Here is a 23,770-nt window from a genome sequence, read left to right on the forward strand (position 1 = left end):
ACAAACAAAGGTTACTTCTCTTTAACAGGAAGCACAGTGTCCAGGATAAACATAGTTTACCGAAATCCACCACTAAAAAGTGAAACTTAATACGACTTCAAGGAATCCCACTGCAAGAATAAAATGTAGATGAGAAACACAAAGTTACTGCTTTTGTATTCATCAGCAACACATGGATTTATCCTTCCTTTTGATTTTAGTTAAGCCATAGGAGGTCACAACTGTAATCTATCCACCTAAAAAAATGCAGTTTTTTAACATGTGTTTCACAGTGCTCAATATGCACAAATCTCTTACAAGGTAATCAATAGATATTCTGTTGCCTGTGGAAAAATTAGCATGGTAAATGAACATTAATACCCAGATGGTTGGGTATGGGGCAACGATGTGGCTCCCTAACAAACAATTGATTAACTTGTAAACTCCCATTGCCCAGCTGTTGTTCAGGCTGTGTACCATAAACAAAAGAGGGGGAGTAGAGAAAGGATCCAGATGCTTTGAGTGCAGCAGAAAGGCAATCTGTCATTGTTCTCAACTAACACTGATGGATGCTGCTTTGAATGGGGATTGGTTTTTCTTAAACATGACAAAGTGAGGGATGACACGCCATTGGTCACAAAGGTCTGGAGGTCCAGAAACGCCTTAGCAGTTGCTTTTTTCAGCCAAGACAACCTCTTGTTCATGTATCAGCTGCCAATAAAGAGGAGATGTTGTCCAGGCACGCTTTCCGTTTGTTTGTTTTGCTGCTTATTAACGCTGAAGTTGGAAAATGGGAAAATAAACAAAAGTGCTACTCACACTGCACTGAGATAGCAACCAATATTTTACTGCATGGTGTACTTCCTTTTCATTCTTCACCTTTTTCATTTATGGACACTTAATCATATTTGGAAAAGAGCTGGGACACCATTGGGACCATTATAGCTCACATGTGAGACATTAGAGATCCCAATGTCTAACTGGATGCCAAAGACAAAGAAGCTAAATATGAAGAAAACAGCTCCTTTTTAGATATTAACATCCCTAATCTTTGAATGTAAAAGTCAATGTTTTGATCTACAGTATGTGAACTAAACCTCTGTAAATATGCTGAATCACTTAGCTGTAAAGAAGTGATCTTTATATTTATGCAACGATCCACATACACTGGCAGACAACCAAACCATAAGTCTGCCGGTCAGGTGAAACCATTGAATATGGACATCTGAGTTTAGTCATACAGCATGATATAAAATGTGAATGACAGTGTGTTTTGGGGATTTTGCTGTCAAAGGACAGACGTACTGGAGGAAAAATCCAGTTTCAACCAGACTCAACTGTGATGTCAGATGGAGAATGACCCAGTAAACCCTGCTTTTCAATGGCGTGTAAAATGCATATGGGGCTGCTCTTCCAGCTGCAGAAGATCACATACAGGTTCTGAGTAAAGGGTGACATCAGAGATCTGGAGGGAACAAGACAAACGTTTCTTTGGAAGGAAGACTTGGATGTCAGGCCTCAGAAGTCAGCTAGTTTCCCAGATGCAGGGAGGTGAGGGATCTACAAAGCACCCCTGAGGGACAGTTTAAGGAGAGACGGCTGCATTACTCATTATTCATTGTCAAATGTGGTTGAGATATAAAACACCTTAAAACACAGTATGCTTCTTTTCATCTTCTATCACTGCAAGTTTACAGCTTCAGTTTTAAGATTTCATTTTTTTTTTCTTTCATTCAGAAAAGACACTGCAACAGAATGCTGATATTACTATCACAAAAATACAGCAAGTACAGCTTTTCTTGGGTACAATATAGTAAAAATCATACATGTAATGTAAATCCCCAAACTGATTCATACGAGTTTAAACAGTATGGCTTGCCAACATAGATGAAACAATTACTTCTGAGCAGTAAATTGTTTAGGAAAATCCAGCATGTCTAACTAAAAAAATTCACAAATATACACAAATCATAGAACCAAAGAACTGTAACAGATATAAACTAACAGTGAAAAATTTGGACACATAAATATATATATATATATATATATATATATATATATTTGGAAACACTTAGCCATTGGGTATCTCTCTCTCTGTCACTCTCTCTCTCTCTTTCTCTGTCCCTATCTATTTATCTAATTACTGGACATGGGAAGAAAAATACTGAATAAACAGTTAGTGGTTACAGATGTGCAATAAGGATCGTTAAGTCCCAATAATCAAAGACAAAATGTGAGGTCTTGTACCATTTGTATATTTGAGCTCTCTTTACCTACGTTTAGGACTTTAAGAAAATCTGATGTCCATTGTATTGTGTTCCAGAAAAGGGTAAACCTGTGAAACCATACCATTTTATTTGTAAAGCACTTTAAAAACAACATAACAGCTGACCACATTTTATATAAGTTTAAAAAGATGGCTAGCATTTATAAATTTTGAAAGAAAACCATTGTCAAGAGTTTTAAAATAATTATATGATAATTATATAATATGATTAGCTTGTATTGTGTACATTTTTTCTTACTTTTTTCTCATAATCTGCCAGAATATCAAACTCTTTCTTGAGCTCTAATTTTCTGCTAAGTCATATTTGAGCAGAAACATATGACTGGGGGTTCTTGAGGGTGCACAGACTCTCAAGATCAACTGTATATGACAGCATAAATCAAATCTGATAAAATTTAATTTGACTTTAAATTATGATACACTCCTAATATGCTGGTATAATCTATATGCTAATATATATCTACATGCTAGACATTTGGTTTACAAAAGGACATTGTTCCAGAAGTCCTGTAGTTTTTTAGAATCTTGAACCATGTTGCCATGCTCTTTCCAAAGCAGACTTACCCTTGATGCAGTTTACCATGATGCTCTGAAGTTCACTTCTAGCTTCCTTTCATTGGCTTCCAGTTAGTTTTAGGATTAGTTTTAAAATCCTTTTAGTTTGTTTTTAAATGTCTTCTTGGCCTCAATGATATCTGTCTGATCTGCTCCAACCCATACGCCCCCTCCCATTCTTTCAGGTAGGCAGATCAATTATTGTTAGTTGTCCCTAAGACCAAGAAGAAGCTCAGAAGGGAGCATGCATTTTCAGTCACTGTGGAATGATCTACTGTTGCATATAACACAGGCCGATTCACTTCCTGTTTTTACATCTTTTCTTAAAACACATAATTTCAAATTGGCTGTTAACCGAGATGTTGGCTTTTATTGTTACTCTTAATGTTTAAATATGTTTAATATGGAGCTATTATGAGTTTTTACATTTGCTGTGTTTCTAGTGGTCTACAGATAAAACTGGATTTCATAACAAACTACAAATCTCTTACCCATCAGTGTAAACCAATGGACTTAAAAGTTTTGGGAAATTTGCTAAAAGCCTTCCCAGATAGACGAGAAGCAAGAGTTTTTTGCTAAACTGTTTTTTCCCCCCAAGCATACTGCTTTTTATCAAATTTATCAAAAGCCTAAACTCCCGTTTACTGAGTGACAACAGATCAAACAAGAGGCAGATTTCCTTGTCATTCATGTTTACACAAAAAAAAACATTTTTGTTTAACACCAAAAGTCATCTCTTGTTTGCTTTTAGATACAAAAGTTTTGCAGTGGTTTTTTTTTTTGTTTTTTTATTTTTTTTATTTTTTTTTTGTTTTGTTGTTTTTTTTAGAAATGTATGCATTTATTTATTCATTAGAAACAAGGCTGTTTCCATCTTTTATATGCAGACTGCATTGCAAAGCCAAAAACAATAATGCTATTGAAAATCTGTGGTCAGAGTTTTTAGTTTCTGGTTTGAGACCAAGCTTGAGTGCTGGAGATTTGAAGCTGCAACACTAAACTTGAGAAGAGGAGCAGAGTTTTGAAGGGAAGAACGATTTATTTGAGAGTAAGAAGGGACTTTGAGTGTCAGAGCAGAGTTTTTAAAGAGAGAGCACTATCATATTTAAGCAAGAAAACAAGAAATCTTCCTTTTTAAAAGAAGAATTACACTCTTGATTAAAAATAGGGAAATATCGCCATAACATACAGTCATTTGATTTGATGTAAAAAAAATTAATTAGCTTTACATCCAAAACAAATAGACAAGCTGTAATTTACCAAATATGGGTTGGCATCCCACTTCACCTTTAGGTTAAACTACATGAAAGCTCATCAAGTGACCAAAAACAGAACATGTTCCTAAAGGGGGTCTGAAACTGTATAAGAAAACCTCACTAAATGTACCAATTTATGCCCATCCAATCAAAGCTAGTTGTTCAGACATCTTATGCATAGTACTTAACTGAAGTTTGAATTTCAGAGCAAAATTAAAAATTTTTGTTTTTTTTATCTTTTCAGTGGCGCTCAAGTTACATCTACTGCAAACATTTAGTAATTCCACTTGGAAATAACTAAGACAAATAATTTCAGGATGACTAAAATTCCCTTCAAATGATTTTAAATGTTTACTAAAAATGTGTAAAAGAAAGGAGGACAGAGCAGTAAAATAAAACTTCTTGTTGTAAGAACTTTTCCAGTAACAGACAAGGTTTAACTGAAGAGAACAAGCACAGTTCCAGTCAGACAGAATGTCAAATCAGCATATTATTTGTGATGTTGCTTTTACTTCTCTAATGCGAGTCCATGCAGGCAGACTGCTTGCAGACTGGGCCACTGGCTGAAGCCAATTGTCTGAGTTAGGCAGCAGAACACAAGACTCCCCACATGGAAGACAGAGGAGAAAACTCTGGAGGAGTTTTAGCAGGCAGCCCTCAGACAGAAGGACTCTAGAGGAAACACCAGAAAGCCATTAACTAACCACAGAATTATGGTGATCTATTTGCTGAGATGGGCTACAGACAGCTAATGAACAAGACTCAACCCCCTACACTCATTCAACCCACACCCCATCAACCCCATCACAAATACACACCACATATCCACACACTGAGAGGCAATGCTGAGAGAGGGCTTGCTCGTACTAAACACTATGACAGATCAATGTCTGATTCCTAAATCAAGGGAAAAGGTTATTTTCCATCCCACTGGGATTCCACTTACTATCCTCATTTATCTAAGACCCTCCCATACCCATTTAAACCAAACAAGTCCACCCCCCCTACCCCCAAACCAACACATGCACACACATATCCTAATTAAGAGTGAGGCGGTTGGGCTTTTTTGTGTCTGTGGTTATGCTTGCAATGTTAGTGTCTGGAGTGTGAAAACAGATCTGATGGACTGGTGCCCTCAGCTCTCCCTGATCAGGCTTCAGCAGGTATCCCCCATGATTGACAGCTCACAGGTCAGCCGCCCATCTCTCAGTCTGTTAGAGGGTGGGCGGTAAAGAGATTTGGAATGCCTGGGACCCTGATTGCTTTATTGCTCGCCTGTCAGAACCATTGTACAGCTCTGTATTATTAGGGCTCGCCATCTCTCACCGTCTGGAAGGTGTCGCGTCTCAGCTCTGCATAAAGAATCACCACTCCATTCAAAATCCTCTTTTTCTTTTTGGCTGAAAGGAAGAAAGCACAGATTTTTCCACACAATCTCCTGTACTGGTTTGTCAGATAATGCAACACGAGTGTCTCCAGGGAATGGTTTGGATGGTGCTGCTTTACACTCAAATGAAGAAGATTTGAGATCCTATTTGGCAAAAATTTATCACAATGTTACCAACAATAGTCTATACCACTACTGAGGAATTGCTTTGATGTCCCTGATTTTGTATGTAGTCACTGTTATTTTATGTTTTTTGACAACAAATTAATTCTGCCTTTAACTTTTCTGATTGTTTAACTTTACAAATCCACATTACAATCCTTCCACTACTGCAGCTGACACATAAATAATGCTAAAATTAGGTATAGATGACACACTAATGTGTATTTTAAACATAATCAGCTTTTTAATTTTTTTTTGGTACAATAGCCAGATACTTATGTGGATTACACTGTGATGGTACTGAGAAACTAAAGTAACTTGTCAATTAGACCATAAACAATCTATTATTTTTAATAATTCATGGGGAAGACAAACGTCTTTCTCCATTTCATATAATTTCAGTTTAGTTATTTCTAAAGTTTACTGAATTTTACCAGGGTAAAATAAACTGTAGACGCCATAGTGTGTATCTGTACACTAACTTTTTTTACAATGTTTTTTTTTTTTTAGCATTACATGTTAGGGAACAGATGGGAATTTAACTGGACAACTTAATCATTTTAATTTATCATATTTCTAAGTAGTTGAAAAAATGAAAATAAGTAAATTCTGAAAAAAAATCTTTCTATACATTGCACTTAAAAATAACTTGGATACTTCATTGTTTTGCATACTATTTGCAATTACAGACAAGTCAACTGTAATGAAGACACTAACTGAATAAATCTGCAGTCAAGAAGCAGCATCCACTAAAGGGACATGATAAAATTTAACAGGATTTAACAAAATATTGTTCACATCTCTGTTGCAATAAAAGTTGAGACTAATTTAAGATAGTTTCTGACTATCCGCTTCCAAAATGTCAGGTATGGTTTCACTGTACTTTTTGAGTCGGTTAACTTAAAATTAATATGCCATCTGCAGATTTGTGTCTATTTGAGGAAACACAAAATTGCACGTTATTCTAAAAACAAATGTTACAGAAGTACCTTCAACATAAGTACAAATACAAGCACCTTCCGTCTTCAGATGTACAGTCCCAGTTTGGACACACTTTCCCATTAAAGCTAATCAGCAGGTGTGTCTAAATTTTTTACTGGTAGTGCAGCTTTAACAACTACCTCTAAAAGACCCATAAAGGGGCTTTGTTACATTGAATTCTCATGAACTGAGATAAATCACACTGAAGCATTAATGTTCATCATATTACCTCCTGTCTCCACTATGTTACCCTCTGCCTCTTCCCTATTTCACCTAATGTGTTGCTAGTTTCTCCTATAACCATTTTTCAAATGTTTATTCCAGAGAGAAAGGGGGTAATATCTTTTTCTGCAATTAATGTGAGCTGCACAAGGATGCAACATTAGTTGGCTTCATACCCCCACCACAGAAGATGTTTCCCTAACAGAGGCTTTCCTTCTCAAGACAATACCACCTGACTAGAAGATAATGAAACTTCATTCAAGTTTTCATTGGAAGACTAAACTGTTTTTGCAGGTTCTTACTCTCAAATGTAAGTCGCTTTGGATAAAAGTGTCTGCTAAATGACTGTAGAATAGAGCAGAATAGTAGGTTATGTCTGAATGTTAATTCTATTGTCCTGTCCAAAATAAAATCTGAATCAAAACTCAAATTTTCCAGTGTGAACTTTTCTTTTTACCTCAGCCAGGTACAAAAATAACAACAGTTTAATCTTGAAGCCTTTACATCTACCATGACAATAAAAGAGATGATATATAAGAAATTTCAGAACATGAAGTGAGTTAAGGTTGTGAAACATATGTCTTCCACTATAGTACATTCTCGCAGGAACAAAGAGCCTTCTCTAAAGATACAATGGCCCAGTGAACAATGTCACCACACAAATCCCCTGCCGATTTCTCTTCATGCGATTCCCCAGGCCATAATGACAGACTGGCAGGTTGTTGAAGGTCATCAAAGCTGTGCCTCCTGGTCCCCTGAAGCCCAGGTGATGGCTAGGACACATCCCCAAGTGATCTTGCTGCTTCAGGCCACAACAGAGACAAGCCCACTGGGGTGCCACGCCGCTGTCTCCATGGAGATGAGACGAGAGGCCGGCCGCGGCTCAGACTCACACCTTCATGGTCAGCGACTCAGCGTCTCCAAGGAGACTTCCCTGCCTAACAGCAGTTGCACACAAGTTGTAATTGCCCCCACTCCCACCCCAAAACCATTCATTCTCTCTCCGTTTTTGTTGTCTCCTTTAAAGCACAGCACAGGACAGCCTTCCCCTAACAGAGAAACCCTTCTTGCCCTGGCAGTGCTACCCATGTGAGGCCTGCTGGGAACAATGGTGGGATGTTAGATTAGACCTGCAAGTCTGGGCAGGGCCTAAGAGGGGATGCAACGCATAGGGACTGCCCACTCCGTCTATGGCTCATGCTCCATTATGGTTTTATCTGTGGGTGTGAAAATATCATTCCCAAAAGCTGTCTCCTTTAAGCTTCTCTCACAATTGGCTGCTGATGAAAACTGGCTTGTATAGCTCAGTTCAGCATCCTTGATGGTCTATGTTATCACGTCTCAGAACACCGGTCATATCTGACAGACAGCTGAATACATACTTTGGAATGTATACATCACTGACAAGCAGCCTCCATGCTAGTGATTATATTGATTTTTAAAGTGAGATCTCTTTGTGTATGTGTGTCCTAATCGGAGAAATGAATGATAACCTCTTCATCACTCTACCCCCTGAGTGTTCTTACAGGAAGCCATATTGATTTTGTTAGTCTGAGAGTCCTTACATTGCATGGCCTTTACCTCTGGGACAAATCTAATTGTTTATCTCTGGACAGACTTCTGCCTTTACTCCCTTCTGTCTCATTATGTGCCAAGATTTGTCAAGTCAAGTCTCTCCACACTCTCAAATCGCACTTTACAACATGTCGTTCGGCAGAACACTACAGATGGCTTACTTATCAACAGACCCTCCCACATGGAATGCTACAAACATGACAGCACGACACACTTGCAAAAATATACACAAACTGACATACAATATAATACACTGGAGATGAGATTACACACACTGATACACAAACATGAGTAATTTCTTTTAGGATACGCTGATTTTTGGGATGATTCTTTAAGCTTTCTTCAAAATACAGTAAACAATTATTAAGATCTTCAATACACTGCACAAGTTAAAATTCTTTATTTTGTCATTACTGTTCATTTTTTTCTTCATGCGTCTTGACCCATTTGATCCCAGAGGATTTATGACATAATAAAACAATGATTAAACTCCTGGTAAAGTAAATAGACTAATTTGACTCATGACAATAACACACTCATCTGATTCTGGAAACCTTGTAGAATAAAAACTTGGAATAGTTTTGCTCTAACTACAAAAAAAAAAAGTCTTCCTGTTTACAGTAGCACAATCCCTAATCCCTAAATTTCATTGCAGAATAACAGAGCTGTAGTAAAGTTACAGTAACTACACTGCTTTGCAGCATCAATATGTGATCCAGCCAATTAAATTATCACATTCAGTGACTTTATTACCAGCACTGAAATGCATCTACTTACTTGCTCACCATCATCACATTTTATTAGAATGGTTCAAGGTGAGCTTTGTCAGATATATTTCTGATTTTAAAATGAACGTTTCCTTGGAAGTAGTCTTGTATTTATCTATCTGTGCTAATGTGAAGATTCTGATCATTGCAACAGCTCACTGCACCACTCATGTCAGAACTCTGTAAATATAATATGAGAGTAAAGAAAACGCATAAAAACCCAGTCCACCGAAACCAGCACAATATTTTTGCTAGCATCTATACACTTTGATACTACAAAACCAATGTTTTCACACAACTGCAAACTGTATCAGATAGCTGGACTTGGCTGACTGAAAGTTCACTTTTTTGTGTTTTTTTTTTTGTTTGTTTGTTCTTGTGTTGTTGTGAGAAGAGGCATAATATACTGCTTTACACTGTTAAGCTACAGTTTATGAATGAATGAATGAATGAAATGATGTTTTATGTGCTGTTACTGGTCCTTGAGAGAGCAAGTATATACTCATGCTTGATGGATTTCTTTAAAAAATTATGTAATTTCTTAATACATAACTATATACAAATAACAAAATGAAAAAATGTAAGCTGTTTGCAATGCAGAGCACTGATTTTATGTTTTTTGTTAGTTTGTTTTTACCTTCAAAACATGCCCTGCAATACATTACATTCAATATTTTCAAGGTCTAACCAGTCTAGCAGGTTTTGCAGCCCTATTCAGTTTGGAAGGTTATTTGCTGCTTTAGAAATACGGTATAATGCTGTAGATAAAAGAAAAAAGGGTGAAGAATATTCTGAACTCAGTAACTATGCTGTTAAGCGCCCTTCAGTAAAACATCATCATGTGAGAGGAGAATAACTCATGACAAACGTCACAACTTCCAAATGAACATTTAACAAACCCATGACTATTATGAAAAAACATTTTTGTCATATCAACACTTTTTTTCTTTTCTTCAATGATCTTTATCAACAGCTCACGAGATTCTTTCTAGCCATGGGAAGCCCTTGGTCTGGTTTTATCAGTGAGTTAACTCCAGCAAGTAGGCCAGATCAATAAGAAGACTCTCAGAAAGGAGCCAGAGTAGAGCGTTAGAGGCGCGGGGGAGAAAGGCGCGAGAGGCAGGGAGCAATCAGAGAGCTGTGGATGTATGCCTTCAGGAGTGGATCGATGCTCTGACAGGGGCCCTGCTTTGTTCTGGCACAGTGCTCAGATGTTAGGCGTGCTTAACATGATTGCTTAAAGGTTTTTGTTTGCCCATACTTGTGTTTTTGTTTGTCATTTTTCTTTACTTATATTATTTCCTGCTGTACCTTCTGGTTGTTAGATGGGTAGCTAGGTTTTTGTTTGTTTCTTGTTTTTATTCTTTTGTTTGTTTTATTTTCTTTTTTGTCAATTTTGTTTTATTTTGTTTATTTATTATTTATTTTTGACTAATTGTAGCAAGTGCAAGAAAAAAATTTCTTTATTATTCTGGCGGGGAAAAAAAAAACCCTACAGCCTGCCTTTGGAGAAGAATACATATATGAAATGAAGAGGGGGGGTGGCTGTGGAATCAAGTATTAAAATAAACTTTGGTGGCCTTTGCTCCTTCTTTTGAGAAAGTGATTTTTGACATCCATTGTAAATCAATGCAATGTTCCATTTATGCAAAGCTGCACTTTTTATCTTCCCTCCACATGGTCACCTAAACCATGTTAAGTACTTTGCTATCAAAATGCTCTACCAAGAATTGCGTCTAACAAGAAGTTGGGTGTGCCTGCCTCCTCCTAGAAAGGTGTTGACCGCAAAGGACAAGTAAGTGTCAATAGATCTGCTCTCAGCGTCGGTGGGCCGTTGAAACACATGAGCTCTTTTCCGAGGCTTAATAAGATGGCACAGATGCGCCCTTGTCTCACAACAGCTCTGTGTCTCATTGTACTTTGGCCTTCCAACCCTGCCATTGCAAGACCTCTATTGCCTTGGATGCATGAGAGGGTCTCATTAGGACAGACAAATGAAAACCGAGGTCAAGGTATATAAAGGTAGCCACGGCTAAGGAGACTGCCTCTAAGATTAGATGGAGGCTTCACCACATCCTAGGGCCACCCAGCAGACCTCTGGCCCTCCCTATCATGACCCCCAATATCCACCATTATTTGATGAGGCAGAGCTTGATAATTATTTTGCGCAGATGAAGAAGAGGGCACAGTGTGAAAGGAGTGTCTCATTCTAAGGAAAAGGATAGTAGGGGATGACAGAGAAAAAAACTAACAGAAAAAAAGATCAAAAGCAGGCCTTTCGCTTTTCATGCCTCAGAGGCTCCAAAGAGGATAAAGAACAATTGGGCCCTGGGTATCCTGTCCTCTCTTGCAATTAGACTCAGCTGATGAAGTGAAAGGGATGAATGGCAGGGTTCAAGGCCTTCTCTAGGATTCACACAACGGGATGGGTTTTTACCTCTTTTTGCTTTATCTCCATCTCTATTAAGAGAAGCAGCAATGCAACTGAAATATTTCCAGATGAAGCCACCAATATTCAAGGTGCCAAATCTTCATCATGGGGACTGATGGGATTGAGATGTGAGTGGAGCAAAGGGGCACAAACCAACCTGAATGCAGTCTTATGTGCATACACAAATTTTCAAGAGTGTACAAACCTTTAAGATAGTTTAAATCCAACCTGGAGGATAAAGCTAGATGCTTTCTCTGCTATTATCATCAATATTCATTAAATGCTGCCTAGCAGCAAGTTTATAGTCCTCGGTTGGATGTGGCAAATTCACCTTAAAGTAAATTTGGACAGCATTTAGGGGAAAAAAAAACATAATATTACATCTAAATTTAAATGTGATCAAATATTCACAAAATTCATACTGCTTTATTTAAAATGTTGGACTCACACAGAATAAACAAGCTGTGGTAGGGGAACTTTTTCATGTTTTACCACCTTACCAAAAGAGGTTCTGAAATAACAGCTACCAAAAAACACAATTAATGACTTTAGAAATACAATGCATCTCTTCAAAAACTACAAATGAACTTATGAACACACTATGCAAAGCTTACCGTTACACAAGTTCTACAAAACTCTCTCTTTTGAGTATTATTATCTCAAAAGGTATGCGGTCCATCAATTTCTTGACCGTGGCAGTGAAATTATCTCTTAAAGGGCGGCATTAAGAGTTGACATTAAACTCTATACTGAGTTCTCTGATGTGTACAGTTGCACAACATTTTCATCCGAAACACAAAGTGGACTAAATGTTAACTTGAGTTTTTATGCAAGCAAATATGTATCAGTGAATCTGTTTTCAGGGGACTGGAAATTTACATTTTGAAGATCAAAGATAAAATAGGAAATAAGTAAGAAAAAACAGATGGGCTCAGGCAAAGATCTCTCAACTTTAAAAGTTTTATGATCACTGTTATTGCTGAATATGAGAGGAGCATCTTGTTCATGTGGCAGTTGTTCAATGCTAATGCCATTATTTCCAGAGATGACTAAAAATTTGTATATAACATTTTTAAGATTCTGCTTTAGTATTTTACTTAAACTACGAACACAACAAAAATTAATTCAAAATACATAAACTTTCAACAGACTTGCTACTACTAGGTTATCGTATATTTAGGAGAAAATTCCTTACAGTGCCCATATGTGTAAGTGGACCCAGGAGCTTCAGCGTTACTGCCACACTGCACTAAAACCTTAAGATGATTAGTGATATTCTTAAAACCTGGCCTACAGATAATGTGTTTAAAGAAGCGATACGGCTTTTCCAAGCTTTGAGTTCAAAGTCTGAGAAGCATGGGGTCAGAATGCCAATGGGCTAAACAAAGAGTAGCCAAAATGGGCTTTGGAGGATTTGAAACTTAGGCCCCTGGTCCCCTTTGATCAAAACAGACATACAGCCATAGAAATACTAAGTATCCAGTGGCTGAGACTACACTGCTGCCAAAGAATCATGTGTTTGCCACAAAAAAAGTATGTTTGAAAGCACATAAACATGATATATGACAAAAGGAAGGTAAGAAGATGATATTAAAAAAGATAGATATTTTTTGACATTTTAATGACAGAGCATTATGTACAAGTAGCAAGGCTGTTTTATTTTTAAAAAAAACAGGGCAGAAATGCAGCAAGCCGAATAAAACTCACTGCTGTTCAAATGTTATACTTTTCAGACTTTCTTTGCTTTGGTTTTAATACTTGGATAATTTCTTTACAGCTTTGCATCTTAAACTAATTACATATAAAGATCAAATCTTGTGATAAACAAGATTTTCTTCACCATCTGTTTTAAAGACGTTAAGGGCTAACTCAAAAACATTCAACTGCCTAATTAGTTACTTTGCTTCTCAGTCAATGTCCATGTGCTTGATGAAACAAACAAGAAAAATGACTCAAACTTAAACTTGAACAGATTTTTCCCGTCTTGAGCAGCAATGAGCAATTAAATAGGCATGTTTTCATCTTCTTCTCTTAATAAATCAATTACCTCCTGGAGAATCGGACTGTGTTCAGTCATTATTACCAAATTGATGATAGAGTAACAATAAAACCAGAACAATTGTTTAATACACTTGATAAATCTCAGTTCTTGAAATGAAAGATGTATTTAAGAAAAATTATGCTGAATAAAGAGGAATGGAAGTTGTTCCTTGAATAAGAAGCAAATCATCTCAAATTACAAACAAAAAGATGAATCCTGCCAGTTACAGTGTTAGACCTCTGGGGATCTATAAATAACTGATTAGTGCCTGTGAATAAATAAATTGCAAGAAATTTATTTAGTCTACAATATCTCTGAATATGACCCTGTGGTATTGGTTACTAGCTCATAGTTAAACAGTTGTCACGTTGTTTTCAGTTCACTTTTAAAAATACTCAAAAGGTGCATGATGACTCATGCAGTGTGTCTGGTGAAACACTCACACACTGATATTCAGAAAGCTCTAATGCTACTGCAGCTAAAGGACATAAATTGCTGTATATGGAGCAGGATATTTCAAGCAGAGCTGTACTACTCAGAGTATTGTATATGATCATTCTGTACAATTATATAAATCCTTGTCTACCTCTGTTTCTACAGAGTTGTGCAGTTACAGTGGTAGTGTTATCTTCTAGCAATCGTTTCGACTGTGGTTTTCATGAATTCCAGCACTTACCTTTAATGTTCTTGCTAGCTATGATGCTTATGTTTACTCTGACTGCCTCATTGACTCTGTAGCTTCAGCTGTAAAAGAAAAAAATAGAAAGAAAGAAATCCTTCTTGAAAATGTTTTGATCTACGTAATATCAAAAAACTGAAAATGATCTCCACGAGTTCCTGGGGCCAAAGATGATGCCCTCACAGCTTGTTTTTGTGTTCATGCAACTAGTTTGAAATGGAAGGAAGTGGGAAGTGAGAAAAGGAAGTGAGAAATTATGCAATTTTGTTAAAAATACACAGTTAATAATGAACTTCAAGTCCTGAGGACAAACTAATAGTGGCTTTTACAAGAGAAACTACTAGAAACTAAAATATAAGATGTGTAACTTACTTAAAGTATAACACAAACTTTAAGTTGGGATACATATTTTATAACTAACACCCAGGGTTCAAATCAGCCTTGATCACTGGCTTTAATCCGCAATGTTCCGTAACATTAGTCAATATTGAACTGATAAGACTCACAATTAAAATGAGTCTTATTTGCTATACCAATCCCAGTCTGTCCACTTTAATAAGACAAGATAGATAAGGTAAAACTTTTACATGCTAAGGTTGAATGCATGTTACATCTAAATAAAATTACTCTCTTATCATTACATTTCAGAAAGTCTTTGTTAATGCATATTTCTTTATTGTAATGATTATACAATTTATCAGCCAGCACCAGAAGAGAGCTACATCAGAAATGGGTTATGTTTTTTTTCTCCTGACAAAGCCATGCCTCCTGCTGCTTGCAAGTTCTCAAACTGATCATTTTCAGCACAAAGGATATCTTTCTTAATATTCATAATGAACAAAACCTTGTTCCATTATTTAGTCTATTACCACTGGTAGATTCCTCCTGATGACATGAACAGATGGGATGTGCAAATATAATGGGCATCTTGTTTTAATTGTTCAAATTTTCTCTACTCCTTTTTTAAGGTGACAGGGCCATTACTCCAAAGTCACCACTTATCAGCAGTATCACTGAGGATTAATGGTTTCACTTCTGCTAGTAAGAAATGTTCAAGTTGTCCTGATTATCAGTGCAAGAAAAAGAATAATGGTTATTTGTCATTGTGTTAAGCAGTGGGAGAGACTAATCTAACAAAACACTCAGTTAAGAACACTATTAACCCTTCCTGGTGAGACTGAGTGGGATCTGTGCTGGTCTGAGGGCAGCAGCAATGCCTCTGTCTGGAATGTTTGCCTTCAGGAGAGTCACGTCAGTCTGGGTCATAAGATAAATATGATTCTGTACAAGACAAAGCTTTACTCGTGTACTTTAAGCTAAAAAGGACAGTGTACATAAATGCAAAAGAGCCATATAGTTTACATTGTTTGTGTGTTGTGGTTTTCCATTCATAACTACGTGTTTTATGTGGTGCTCAGACTTTGAGTAAGCCTGTAGTGAGCTATAGGCGAGAGAAAGGTTCTTCTGCACATACTGTATGAAAAAAATAGTAATCAATAACACACATAAAGACATAGTAATACCAACAAAAAAAAGATAAAAAATCTCAACTTCACAATAAAATATTGTTATACACTTAAATAGACTTTATTCTGTCATTTTATTGGTGTGTATTAATTAAAAATGTCAATGAGCTTAATGGAGAAATGAGCTTAGATTGGGATGTATAGTTTGTTTGTAAAAAGAACATTTACCACCACCACTAGCTGACACACTAGCCATTTAACACATTTGTCTCGTATAGGATTTCTTTTTCCAGTAGTACAGTCCCTGTAGCTTTTGTACTGGTGGTGCGCACACGTTCCTGCTCCAGTAATCGCCTACATTATTTTCCTTGTCTGTCACCTTTATAGTATCTATTAGCCACTCTCTACTATCTGTTTGTGGGGCATTTTCTCTTCCTTTTTCCCCATGAATGTTTTATATATTGGAGGGAGAATGATTGTTCTTTGCAATGAGGCCAGCGCGTGGCCTCAGTAAGACAAATTGCTCCAGAACGTCTAAATGGCAGTCAATGATAACTCATTGTAAGGAGAGTAAGTGACTTCCAATGGAGTGGATAGGGGACAGAGAATAATGGCAGAGCACAGGTGAAAAATAGATGTTTGGCTCAGTGTAATTACTCCATTAGGGGGCTCTCTGTTAATCTACCCAAGCCAGAGCGAGTGTTTTTACAGCGATGAGGAGGTGACGGGCGAAAATGACTGCAACTGGACCGAGAGGAACTCTGAGGCTACCTCCTCAGTCACAACACAAGCCATGAAGTGTTTACTAATGGACAAAATGTACTCCCAGTTTGTGTCCTCTGAAACATCCCACATAATCTACTCCAGTTACAAATAAATGTGGTGATAGATGTATTAATGAAGTTCATCAGTGAGCTGACAAATTAATTACCTGCAGTATGGTCCCATGCATTCAGAGTGCTTTAACCTTCTCTGTCTCAATTGTACACTAGAGAACAGATCAGCTGTGAGCCCTGGTAGATATGAAAATCTTGGTTAGGAAAGAATAAAATGGAGGGGGGGGTAAGAAAAACCCACCCGCTGGAAATCAGCACCCCCGTTCTGCTGATTTCCAGACAAACATAATGATAACAATTTTTTGACCATTTGGTGTCTGCTGCTTCCGCCTGTGGCAATCCAGACAAAGGGAGCCTGGAAAAAAAATGGCCCAATATGGTCTTAAGAGTTTACTCTGACCACACAATCTGTTTTCTTAAGTCAACTTTTAAAACACTGCTATGAGCACTGCCCACAGCATTATCAGTGAAGCTCAGATTGACCTTGCATTCACCTTTATACTATTTCCCATCTGTTTAGGTTCCACCCCAGAATTCATCCCAGTTGGCTGTAGGCCCACTTTGCATTGGGCTTCCTCAGTGGAACCAAGAACAAAACCCTGTTGGAGCTAGACTCTGTGTTTGGCCTATTTCAAAAAAATTCTCTTTGCATCTCAGCATTTGTCTCAGGACCTGACAAGCCTTCTAGGACTTTTCAAGCTGTTTGAAAGGCAGAAGATAAAGATGGCAAGAGGAAGTCACCGACATAAATGAGTTCATAATCCTAGAAACATGACAAAACACACAAGATGATGTGGTCAATTCTGTAGCTTTTTTTTTTTAACATAAAAAAAAACCACCCTGGAGGGTTGCCAGTTCGTTTTGCTTTGTCAATTAAAGGATAAAGCAAAATATTACTTCTTGGTTATCTCTGCTAATACAAATCTTCACTGCAGCTCATTATTGGAGTAAACTGACCTTCAACTAGATTATTCTTTTTTTTTTTTTTTTTTTTTTTTCTCCTTCTTCTTCTTCTTTTTTTTTTAAAGGAAAACTATTAAAGCTGTAAGCAGGCAGGACTGGCACAAAACAAACACCAAAGGTGAACAATTTTCTCTGCTCCCCCGAAAAGCCACAGGTTGTGGTAAAGGGGATTTCCAATGTTAAGGACAGTGAGAGGTGCCATTATCACTCAGTGATGAAAACGAGCACGGTGACCCGATTAAGGCGAGAATTTCTGGGTCATGGTCTTGTTTTTCAATGCTTAATTTGTCTATCGATAGTGACACGGTCCGTGGCTCGCACCTACCTGTAATAATATCTTTCGAAAAGTCGTGGTTCAGACAGGGGCCTTGTCACCGTAACCCAACACGGAGGGAGTGAGTGAGCGGATGTAGCCCGCAGGCAGAGAAGCGGGGAGGAAACGCCGGCTGGCTGCCGGTGCTGCGTGGAAGTTGCGGGCTGCGGCGCCACTCAGTGGCCGCTTCGGTGTCTGGAGCTTCTGCTTCTTTTCTGGTGGCTCTCAGTCCCTGCAGCCCTCCAGGCTTGAAAGACATAAGTAAATCTTCTTTAAGTTTTCACAGACAGATAATAGATAGATAGATAGATAGATAGATAGATAGATAGATAGATAGATAGATAGATAGATAGATAGATAGATCACACACACTCCCCTTCATCTCATGCTAATGTAATACAAAGAAATATCCAGCATTAAAGACATGGCTGTGAGTTAAAAAAGAAAAGGCTGTGCTCTGTGTTTGAAGCCATAAATGTGCCAGAAGACTTCAAGAGAAAAGACCCAAGACTGGCAGTCTAAAGATGAGTGAGAGGCGGACAGGGAACATGCTTTTTTTTTTCTCTATTCAGAGGGATATTCTGCGGCCAAGCTTGGTTATTAGAGACGAAGGACAAAGTCTGAGAGGATGTGGAATTGTTAAATTCTTGAATCCTTTCACCAAAGCCCCGCTGTCCTTTAACATTCTTCTGCACTCTATTTCTGTGCATTTATGGTGCTCTCTTGATTTACGCCTCTTTTCCTTCTTAGAGCCAAATGAAATTCAGATTTCTTGATGACATGCAAAAAGTAAGGGAGAAATAAGAAAATTTAATTTAAAGATCTTTATACAAACTTAAGTGCTTTAAAATAATATAGCAACATGGGATATAATTGTTATGTTTAGATTTGAAAACCAAACAGATTTTTTGCAATCTGACAGAATTTCAAGTGTTGGCAAGAATTTGTAGGCTTGTTCCCCCTTATAATAATCACTACACTGTATATGCAGAGCGCACTTCAACTGTCTTTGGTGTTATGAGAAACCCTGGCTGTGGATTCAAAACCTCTGTTCCCCTTTCTGTGAGAGTCTGTGCTTCATTTGATGCCCTGTCCATTATTGCCAGCATATTTGAAAAGTGCTAAGCCTTGAAACGAGTCCCATATTATTTCAGGCCGGACTGAATATTTCACGGCAGGAGGCAGAAAATGAGACCTTCCCTCAAGAGACTGCCTGCAGTGCATTCTACTTGGTGCAGCAAACGGAAGGTTTCATACTGTGCAAAACACACTTGAACAAACAATTATATATTTATCCGTCGCACATGTGAGATTTTTATTTATTTTCTTATGTTTGTGGTTGTAGAGAGAAATGGGAAGAATACAAAATTGGAGGAAGCTTAAAATGTGAAGTCTCCTTATAATTTGTGCTTGCAACAGTTTCAACAGCCAGATCAGGGACAGTGGGTATTCACTGACCCACAACATGAGGTGTTTTACTATCACCAGCACAAACGTATCCCTGGAAAGTGGAGCTCCCTTTGAGCTGCACCCAGAGTACAGCTGCAGCAGGCTGAAAACAGGAAGCTAACCAGATTGATTCTTGAATCATCTTCTGGAAATCAGATCCCGGTCTTGTGAGATTAGTCTGTGCTCTGGTGCATGATTTCATAAATGTGTAACAGAGTAGATCCTGGACTGTTGTCTGGTAACAATGCTGTCTTTGGATTTATTCTAAAGACTTCCTTCAGTAGCAGGAAAGCTTTCTGAAATGCTTGCAGGCAGAACATTTGAGGACTCGAGAGGGGCAGGAAAAAGAAAGTTCCTATAGAAAAAACAAAAAAAAAAGAACTCAAGAAAAATATGTAGGTGTGTTAAACAGTCAGCCACTAAAATAACCTTCTGCATAGTTATACGTTATTACTGTTTGAGTCACCATTGCTGTATTATTCTTTATGAAAAAAACAAACAAACATTTCATGCCAAAAACTGATGGAATCTTTTTTTTTTTTCTGGAGAGGAATATTCAACATATTGACATTTGATTTTATAATCTTTAAATTATAATATTTTATCAGTCACAGCTGACCAGTTAACTTATGAAACTGACATATAAAACATGATTCAATTTTATTTCACTATATTGAGTTAAATAGTTCATTTGCACCTAAAAGTAGATTTGCACTGGGGAAAAAAGTCAAACAACAAAGCGTTGCTAAATCATTAAAACTTCAGCTGACAGTGACCTTTGGGAAGGATCCATATCTCTGTTCCTGGAAGAAACGATGTGGATGGCAAGCAGTTGTGTCCTTTGTGTTTTGTGAAGATATTGAGTGTTTGAAGTGTTAACCCTGATGCTACGCCTTTGGGGCACACAGGCGAAGGAAACATGTCACACAATAGGATGGGACTTGGATCTTTGCTTCCCCTTGTCTGACCTCTGACCATTATTGGTTTTTAGGGTTGCTGCAACCCTAGCTCCTTAGGGGTAGTGTCTGCCTTGATCATGTCATCATGTCATTAGTAAATAATACAACCCCTGAATAAAATAGTCTGTAGAATTATTCAAAATGTATTTTTCTTGCAAAAATAAATTGCATATGTCAATAATTGCATATGTTGTAATGTAAAGATCTATGTAAAGTGATCAATTCTAAAATTGTTTGCTTAAATTTAATTTAAATGAGACCTCTTTAACAATGTTTTGGCATTTATTGTCCAAATTAAAAATCTGCAAAATCACAATTTCTCTCCCCATTTTAAGCTGTCTTTGTTCAACCTGCTTTTATCCTCATTCTGGTTTCAAAAGGCTTGGCCATCTATTAGGTGTTTGCTGTCATGGAAATGACCTTTGTTAATGAATCTTTGAATTTTGGTTGACAATGTTTTTGTGTGATCTCTCCATGTTATATGCCTCCAGTAGCTTCGCTGACATAATCCACTGAGGCCACGCATAAAACAGTGTGCCATCTGCACCTGGAGCATGACTATCAGCTCTGTTCTGAGCCCCCCCTCCTCCACACACCACCCCCCTTACAGTGCTTTTTGCTTGAGCTTTCTCCTGCCTCTGTGTAGCCTGACCCTGTTCTTCCCGTTCCAGGCTACAGAAGCCAAACCAAAGGCAGCTTTCAAGGGGGACTGTCTGCTCAAATCAAGTCACAGGCCTTTATAGAACCGGTTCATAGATCATAGCAAGTAGAAGTCAGAGAAGAGGATGACCCTCTCCTCGAGGCTTGATCGGATCTTGGCCCAGTCAAACCCAGCAGGGCTCAGTCTCTGGACAGCTTCGTCTCTGCAGGCTTTGACTCTGTGATAGCGCGAATGAAAGAGGGCACCAAGAGAGCAGCAGTTCTGATGTGTCAGGCTCAATGTCCTGGCAGCCTCACAGAGCAATGTGGGCAAAGTAAAGGACACAGCCAGCAGGCATGGGTCCAGAATAAGACCCCTATATTGTGTGACATGTCATCTAATGACTGTCCTTTTGTTTTAGATCTTTGCATTGCAGAAATCAGTTGGGACCAGTGACAAAGGTCACAAGAAAAATAAACAAAGAAGCTCTTTAAAAGCACAAATGAGCAAAGAGTGAAATAGTTTAGAATTAAAAGCTCAAACCCCCACTTTCGTCTTCCAGCACCAAGGTCCATTAGCATCTGTCGATTTATTACAAATATCTTGTAATTTGTTGATTTTCAACACCACCTATCTAAATAAAAATATTTAAAACTGATTTTTTTATTTTTTAGTATGATCTTGCTGGTTTTATAGCGTCAGAAAACTTTTGATGTCTATTCATTTTAAACTACATATTAGGTCTAAGATAGCCAGCTTTGTCTTGTTGACATGCAGGATTATTCCCCCTGTGTTTCTGCCTCTTCTCTACTTGACTTGGGTTCACACCTCCATAGATCTCAGCATTCATTAAGATTACGTATTTACTCAAAGCCCGCCGCTTCTTTGCATAATGGCAAGCAGGTCCCCTGGCTGGCACAGTGTGTTTCAAGTGTTTGGTGAGGATATGACCGAATTTTAAGCACGTCATCTCTTGCTTCGAAGTTGACCTTGCACAAAAAGCCCAGTGATCTCATTCTTCGCTTCAGATGAAAGCTGCTGATTCTCTGTGTTACAGTGTTGCTCCTGTAAGAAAGGAGCCCTGTATGGCCTGTATATCACTGCAGGCTACTTCTTCAGACTCCCTCCACTTTCTCTTTGCACCAGAATGGGTGGGAAGGGAAAAATGGCTCAATTCATAAAGCTTTGATATGGAAATCTAGGTTAATTTTCCTCTCCAAAGGGAGCAATTTACCAACAGAGACTATAATCCAGCTAAATTCTATAAAAAGGATCAGCCATTTTAAATTTAAGCATGATAGTGCAATGTTTTTATTTTAAAAGATAACAAATGTGATAAAGCTGTCATGTATATTTGGAGCCACATGATTGTGTATCTTTGGAAGTATTGTACAGCTTAAAAATTTGAGTTCCATGTGTCAGTCACAGTCATTTCCACCAGGCTGTGTCAGTAAGCAGATATCACCAAGATGTTACTTTAGGTCAGACTTACTTTAGGCCATAGAAGTTTTAAGTCAGCAGAGGTCACAGTGAAACCTTCTATACATGGAGGGCACATGGTTCTGTTCACACAAATTGATTATAATTATTACATGAAATAGCCTTTAGCTTTGACGTTGCCCCCGGCTGCTTTACTTGGCAGAACTATCTTAAAGAGCATTAAGGACATGCAACATTGAGACAAAAGTTACAGTCGGCCAGACAAAAGTAGCTATTTTAAAATATACTCACAAAATAGAAAGAAAAAAGAAGTACTTAAATATTGTGTTGCTGTAGTTCAGACAGCCACAAAGTCTCAGCATAAAGCAACTAGAATAAGAGTTTATGAAGAGCTACTTCTTCCATCATCATGCTGGTACCATTTCATCCATGGCTTTATGTGGCTGAAAGCATTTATTATACTGACACCCAACAGTTACTTTGATACTGTGCCTGTCAGTCTCAGGAATCGCCAAGCTGTCTGACGTGACTCAGGGTTATGAAGGTTAATATCGGCTAGTGCTCAAAATTTAAATGATGACAGGATGGGTTCATTGATAAATGACTGATAGTTGACCCCATATTTCACTTGTCATTGTGTCACCTAAAGCTTTCTCGGACAAGGTTTGTCAGAAGAATTTTGCAGCTTAACCCACAGTTGTCTTCATCTTTGCTTACTGTCTCCACAGCTGATGATTCAGCTACTTATTCTGACTCATCGCCAGATCTAATTAAAACTAGATCTGCTCTACAGAGCTAAAAGAAAATCTGGGTCTTCATTTAAGGGCTATGTACTGTAAATGTCTTTTTGTGTGTTTATTTTATCTAAAATGATATAAATGAGATTTTTCTTTGCATGTACTGTATGTGCATGAGTTAATTTACTGCAACTCAGTAAAGAGGCAAAAACTGTACTACAGAAAACTGTAAAAGGATATCTATGTTATGTTTTTCTCACCATGGAAAGTGTGGCAACAATGCTAATTTAAAAAAGGAAAGAAAAGCTCTGAAATTCCACCATGCAATTCCCAGCACATCTGAGTCGCCGAGGTAAATAGTTAGCACTTTATTTTTCTGGAAGCCATTTATGAACCCCTGAAATGAACTTAAGATGCCCATCAGCATCTCAGAAGCAGGATCAGATGTACTTTATTAATCCCAGACTGGGAAATTTCTGTGTTAAAGAATGACAGAGAGAAAAAATTTAACTATGTAAATAGTGAGTCCGAAGTCTCTATCTGACAGAAAAGTGCTATGGCCTGTGGCAGGAAAGATTTTAGATAATGTTATTTGTGACAGCAGAACTGGATGAGTCTTCTGGAGAAGGAGCTCTGCTGTCTGTC

General features: G+C 37.8%; 1 long non-coding RNA gene across 2 annotated transcripts in view; it reads right to left on the reverse strand.

Moving 5' to 3' along the window:
- Window positions 1-18,001, reverse strand: part of LOC121647850 — a 100,941-nt gene extending 82,940 nt beyond the window's left edge. For both annotated transcript variants that reach the window (XR_006011896.1, XR_006011897.1), the window contains exons 1-3: window positions 17,913-18,001; window positions 16,720-16,801; window positions 14,320-14,387 (exon numbers count right to left, since the gene is read on the reverse strand). This is a non-coding gene — a long non-coding RNA (uncharacterized LOC121647850). The remainder of the gene's footprint in view (window positions 1-14,319; window positions 14,388-16,719; window positions 16,802-17,912) is intronic.
- Between the last annotated feature and the right edge of the window lie 5,769 nt (window positions 18,002-23,770).

The sequence above is a fragment of the Melanotaenia boesemani genome, chromosome 10 (assembly GCF_017639745.1).
Source record: "Melanotaenia boesemani isolate fMelBoe1 chromosome 10, fMelBoe1.pri, whole genome shotgun sequence".
In the NCBI taxonomy this organism is placed as follows: Eukaryota; Metazoa; Chordata; class Actinopteri; order Atheriniformes; family Melanotaeniidae; genus Melanotaenia; species Melanotaenia boesemani.